Below are 7,162 nucleotides of genomic sequence, written 5' to 3' on the forward strand. Positions count from 1 at the left end.
ATCACCCAGTTCTGGCCAGTATAGACATGAGGGGAGGTCTACTGGGAACTTCTGAGAAAGGTTTCCTCACGCTATGAAAGAGACCCAAGGAGGGAACAGTTCCTCTTCCACCACTGGGTGTGCTCATGTCTGTATGTGATGTGTGGAGCTGCCACGGCAATTTTTCACCCATGGGGGCCAAAAGTGAGAATGGAAAAATGGCAGAGTGCAAAAATGGAAAAAATCCTGGGCCCATCATGACATCACTCAACCGCAAATTAGCGAACCCTGGAGCTGCCCGACTTCAAGTGTTCTATCCTTGTTTAAGGCTCTTGAATTGGGGCCCTCAAGCCACTGGCAGCTCAGAGCCCCCATCTGCCACGTGATCCAAGGACACTGGACGTCTGAAGGGAGGACAAAGAAAGAACGATGGGAGGGGTGTGCGGTGTGGAGACGACTTTGGCATGATAGGACAATTATAAGGGGGAGAGGGTGGAGTCAGAGAAACCGAAGCCTAACTCTATCACTGAATAACTTTGCGACCTTGGGTGAGGTCAATCATTATCTCAGCCTTAGATTTATGACCCGAAAACTATCAGGATAAGATTTACAAAAATTGTCAGCTCACACCTATGGGCCACCCTGGACCTACAGGAATGCTGTTTTTTACTGGTCCGTGTGCCCGGTAGCTGTGTGGTTCTGGCACATGTGCCACCACATCCCACTCTTACAGCCAGGCCTCTTCACTCATCTCACCTGTGCATCTCCTGGGCCATTGGGTTCAGGGCCCCCAGGTAAACCCACTCTCTCCCATCCTAGGAGATGTTGATACTGTGTTACATGGCTCTGATACGAATGTCATTGGGGTCAAGAATCAGCCTCAGGATCTCTGCTGTTTCCACAAGTCTTTTTGTCTACACCAAATGAATTTCACGCTAATTAAAATACCAAAACCCAATTCCGAGACATCCACAGTTAAAAATGACCAATTTTTACTTTCAAGGAGCACCTAGTATATCTTTTAAGTACAGAATGCATAAACGCTAACCTTGCACATTGCACCACATTCCGTTCAACTTCTTATTAACGTTTATTTGCAGAAAAATAAAAATTACTTCCCCTCATCTACTTAGGGTTATTGTATAAACCACTTAAATACAGGGTTCTCTAGTGCCATCTAGGGGATTTTAGACCAAAAAAAAAGAAATTGTCTGCTCAGCTGAAAGAGTAAAACAAGAACTGAAAAATCAGCTATGACTCGCAATGTAATTTCTTATACACCCCTGATAATGTTTGGGTAATCTTTTATTTTACAGTTTGGATAGCTGAGCAAGGTCACACATGGTGCTGCATCTGGGGAATGCATAAATGAGTAAAATGTATGACATTGCACCATGCTTTGTGGCCTAATATTTCGCAAACATAACCTTGAGAGAAAAAGTTTCCCTATTTAAATCAATGCCTCTTTCTAAAACCAAATTGAGCAGGATTTGTTAGTATTTTTTTTTATGTGTTTTCTAGATTCCTGGTTCCTACATACCAATCGTGTGCATGTAAGAATTCCAGCAAGTGCCCTGTAAAGCTAAAGGGAAAAACCAAAAAGTGACACACCTTGCAAGAACTTGCCTCCATCCTCAGGCCTGAGCACAATGACAAGCAGATAGAGGTCACTGCTAAGCATCCTTTTCACTGAACTGAGCTCAGTAGCTTCTAAATGGTACTGATGGACAATGTGTGGTCCATCACTTTCTAACATACTCTGGGTGACCCGATTGCGACAGTCTGGGTTGACCTAAACAGCACATTTCTGGAGAGTTTTACTTGTGTGATGACCCTGGGTGAGGTGCTTTTCCCACAGGTTCCTGCATTTAATCCTTCCCCCCAAACCTCTGATTCCTATAAGTACCTAATTCCTATTTTACACATAAGAAAACTGAGGAAAAGAGAGTGGAACGGCCTCTTCAAAGTAGCACAATAAGAAATGGATAAGCAGGGTTTCAAATCCACATTACGCTCCAGCCTCAAGCAGTGTGCTTCCTCCAATAAGTGGAATTTCAAAGACAGCATTTAAATATGACTACCAAATATCTTACAAATTATTTCAACCAAAGGGAAAATGCACATTAGGCTGAACCACATGAAATTCCTGCTATTCAACCATTTTTGACCTACGAAAGAGCACTTCCATGTGATTCAACACACGGGAAGGCACATTCAAAGAAGCTTGGGAAGAAAAGAAACACATGTCTAAGGGCGTGGGGTGCCCTGGGCTCTGCTGTATGAGCACCACGCCCACCCCCAACCCCGCGCATCCTGTACAAACAGCAGCAATCCCCACTTACAGGGCGGCCTTCCTGGAGAAGCCTGGGAAGGGAAGAGATTTTGTGTCAAGGTCAGAGTAGCGCACACAAAGAGCCTGACCACCTGGGCAAAGGGGCAACGTCTGGCCTGGAGTCCCAGCACCCACGTGTGAAATGACCCGCACGCCAGGCCTTAGTCCACACCTGCGGGGAGCCCGGCAGGGCACCAGCGCTGGTGTCCAAGGTGAGGACGCTGGCCTTCCCTCCCTGCTCCCTAAGGCGACAAGTCGAAGTTCTAACAACAATTCCATCTGGTAAGAGTAGCCCTTGTTCACAGGTCCCAAGTTCCTGTCACTTTGCTGGATTTTCTGGTCCAAGGCCATATCCACTCTCGGTCCTCTTCCTCCCTCCTCCAGACCATTGCGCTGTGCTTCCTCACCACCACCTCCCACCTGAACCTGGCGAGCTCCTCCTTAGCCTTTAGATCTCACCTTCCAAGTTCCTTTTTCTAGGGAGGCTTCCCCTAGCCTCCAACGCTAGATCCATGTCCTTTTATGTGATCCTTTAAGGCTGGTAAGAGGAAGAAGTAGCTTTTGTTATGTACCATTTGCCATAATTTTTTCAGGTATCTTAGCTACTGCAGACATCAATTCATTAAACTGGATTACCTCCAAAGATGCAATATCCTCGTATATACCTATGTGCCTGTCAAGGCGAAAGTTCCTAAATATCACCTCCAAAATGTGTTGGTCTTATTCATCCCACAAGTATTCTGTGACAGTAGGCAGTGGCAACACAATTCTAACACCATTTGTTCAGGGCCGCTTTGTTCATGCCTGGCTTGAATAAATGTTCTTTCTCAGTTGGTTCATTTGGCTGGACTAAGTCTCCATGCCAGAGTAGATGCATGAGGTTGATGGGGTGATGAATAGGTGATGAGTGGGTAGATATTTTAGCATGTATCTAATAATGAGCCACAGCACCTTATTATTTTACAAAAATGAAAAGCATTGGGTGTTTAACAATGGCTCTGAAGCAACTCTGATGTAACTTCAATGGGCCTTGCAAAGGCCATATACCTGAAAGTAAAGATGATCAAGGCTTATTGGTTCTCATTCCAATGAAGCTAATGACTTCTGCTTAATATGCAGTCAAAGGCTAGTTGGTTTTAAGCAAAGATTTTATAACTTATACTTTGTTTCAAAATATTTTCTCTCCATTCTTACCTTTCTAATGTAGGAGGGGCAAATGTAATTAATATATGAGTATATATAACCTCCTTCCTTTGCTCAACCCATCCTCATCTACTCATTAAAGAAATATTTTGCAGAGTTGTCAAAGGAAAGGGGGATAGGGACAGAAACTGGGGCCCACAGAAATGGGTGTGGAGAAGCATTTCATGGAAAGCTAAAATACAGGAAAGAAAACAAAAATTGATGCATGGACGGATACTGTAGCAAATACGTAGGAGAATGAGAAGCGTGTGGGGAAAGAATTTAAGAAATACTGTCATGGATGATAAAGTGGAGCTCCTTTGACATTATTGAACACAATCAAATAAAATTATAATTATTTTATTTCAGAATTCTGGACTGTAGCCATTTAACTGTGACCCTGCAGTGAGACTGGGCTATGTGGAGCCCTAGGATTTATTCAGATTACACTAACATGATGTGCAATATGAAAGACTAGTAACATAAGTTGTTTTGTGTAGAATTAGCTTGCTCTATTTACTCTAGGGCCCTGGGATTCATTGCATTATTTCGTCCATGATTTTTATTGCCAGCTCTACACAGCATTCTGACAACCTGTGTCTCTACTGCTCAAATATATCCATTGCCTCAAAAACTCCTCACCTGAAAAATCTCTTCACAGTATCAATTCTGAGTTCCTCTGAAAAAGAGGAGGGTTGTAGGCCCCAGATGGACAAAGAGTGAAATAACACTTGAGATTAGACTTTTAGTGGGAATCTACCCAACAGAAGTTTCTCACCATATAACAGAACATCAACAAGTCTGCAAACCACCAAGAAGCTCACTAAACCTCAAATCTCACAGTTCCCTCCTCAAAGATGATGAAATCCAGACATTCAGTAGTTGAATGCTCAGTGGTTTTCTTCTCAGCCTTATTAACAAAGAGAACACTAAAAAAGTTCTCTTTGTTGACTTCTTTTTTGGTGTGTTTTTTTTTGCTTGTTTGTTTTCTGTTGACATGGCCTGAAAGAAAGGCACTGAAGATAGTTTGAAGACTTCATTTTAATTCTTCACAACACCTTATATCACCTTATACCACTTGACTATCACAAACTATGTTACTGTTTTTGGACTTCACTAAGCCTCAGTTTTACCAGTCTACAAAATGAGATGTTGCAGCTTTCCTTTTTCCAATATGGTTTTTTATGACCTATTGGATGGTTTGAGAGGTACATTAACTACTCCTGATCAGGAAAGACTTATTACACTTTAGGTATTTAGTTTAATTTACGGTATTATGTTATACACTTTTGATATAATATGTTCAGTAGTGACATCTGAAATATGTTGACAAGTACACTGGCACTGGAATTAAAAAACCTAAGAAGTTGGCTCAATTTCTAGATTGTCTACCACTATTTATTTCTGACTCTGTGAGCTTAAATAGGTAAATTTACTTCTTTGCGCTTCATTACTTCATCAATAAATTGACTGTAAGAAAATTACGTTAATAAATATAGGAAATGACTAACATAAACACATTAAAACCTTAATGGTTTAATACAACCGAAGGTTATTTCTTATTCATTGTGTTCAGTATGGGTGTTTAGTGTAGCCTTCCACACAGTGATTCAGGTATCCAGGCTCCTTCCGTCTTGTAGATTTGTCATCCCCTTTACTATCTGTAAAGGGACAGATAGCAAATATTTTAAGCATTACAGGCCATATGTTACAACTACTCAACTCTGCCATTGTAGTACTGATATAAAAGCAGCCATTGCCAATATATAAATAAAGCAATGTGGTTGAGTCTCAATAAAACTTTATATATATAAACAGACGGCAGACCAGGTTTGACCAACTGGGCATGGTTTTCAGACCCCTACACCAGAATATTGAATTCCTCTTCTGGATTCCTCATAACCAACTAGTTAGTGGGGGAAAATCAAAGTATGGGGAATGGCCAGGAGTTTTTAATGGGCCAGGCTTAAAAATAGCATGTTTCAGTTCTGCCCATTCCATTGGCCCAAGAATGGGCATACATAACTCCAAGGAAGCCTGGAAAATAACTTGTGCTTACCCAGGAGAAAAAGAAAATAGGGTGCTATGAACTCATAACATTCTCTGCCAAAAACACTTTTTTAATGGTTGTGGAGAGAGTCGTATGAGATGATGAGTGTGCAAAACTACTTTGTACATTATAATCTGCTACGCAAACATAGAGTGCTATTGTTATTATAATTACTATATGTAATGTCTTTATGAATACCTTACCACCAGGGAGTGGTAGCCCCCTTGGAAAGAAGAGAGTTTATGGATGTAAGAGACACTTGAAATTTTTGGATCAAGCAGACTCTAAAAATTATATTTTATGAGACAGGGCATTCAGAGCCCTTTCCTCCAACTTGGGTGCCTTGAAATACACTGAAATTTCTTCATCCTCCATGGTAGTAACGAGTTTTGTATGCATAGAAGCAATTACTGAAGCACTTTCCAGGTTACCTCAGTAGTTAGATTACTTGCTGTAAAACTGAAGTTTATTTATGATACCCTTCAATGCCAGAAACAATGAGTTGGAAATATAAAAATGAAGCTATCCATAATATTAACTAATTAACTAAAAATCCGTGCTTAATATTTTCCAAGAGTAAAGCAGTGTGCTGGGGAGATAGGACACATCAGAAAGCATATAAGCCAAGATAAAAACAATTCTCAGTGTGATCCCTTCAATCAAATTTTGAAGGTCTCACTTCTAAACCATTTAATGTGTGAGATCGGGTCATGGTATTTTTTTCAACAGCCTTTTCACAAAGTAGCATGAGCAGCACAATTATTCCACTAATTTTAAAAGAGTTCTCTTCTGTTTGTGTCTTCTAAATGATAGAATGAAACATGGAGAAAATGAAAATGCAAAAGATTAGAATTAATTATATTGAATACAGGATAAAGCAGGGATGATTCATTTATTTATTTAATTTTTAGCAAAGTAACAAATTGAAGGGAATTCCTATGAAGCAATTAGTCATCCGACTTTTGTTATTTCAAACAAAGCAAGTGAATCAGACATTTAAAGGGGTTTATAAAGATCTCACAGACTGTTGGAGGTGGAGTGCAGGGGTATTTGGAGACCACTGTGTTGGCTAGCGGGGATGTTGGTACCCAGTTGAGAGTCGTGACCTGGGTGGGTCTCTGTGTCTCCATATTATATATAATCTCCCCACTTTTAAATAGCTGGTGTTCAATGGATAGGGTATGCATAAGGCCCAGTTTGTTCAAGCAAGTCCAAGTTTACCCCTATTCTCCAGCATAACTATTAATAGTGTCCTCATTCACTCTCCAGTGTCCCCAGTTTGGACAATTCATTACATGGACAGGCTGTCAATGGATATGTGTTCATGGCTTGATGGGCAGAACTTGGGAAGATGACATTCATGCCACCTCTTAACAGCCATGCCCAAGAGGCTTAAAACATCAGAATGCACAAATAACTGAGCACAGAGAAAGTAATAGGATCCACAGGCCCATAACTGAAGGTCTTACCGGTTGTAGACATTTCCTTCCCTGAAACCTGGCCAGAAAGCTCCTCAGCAACAAGAAAATGGCCAATCAGCACTGATTTGTGATCTGCCACCACCCACAAGAGGAGGTGAATTGTTATTTGAGAATCTGTATGAGCTTGGATCACCATTG

Source organism: Balaenoptera musculus, chromosome 5, assembly GCF_009873245.2.
Source record: "Balaenoptera musculus isolate JJ_BM4_2016_0621 chromosome 5, mBalMus1.pri.v3, whole genome shotgun sequence".
Lineage (NCBI taxonomy): Eukaryota > Metazoa > Chordata > Mammalia > Artiodactyla > Balaenopteridae > Balaenoptera > Balaenoptera musculus.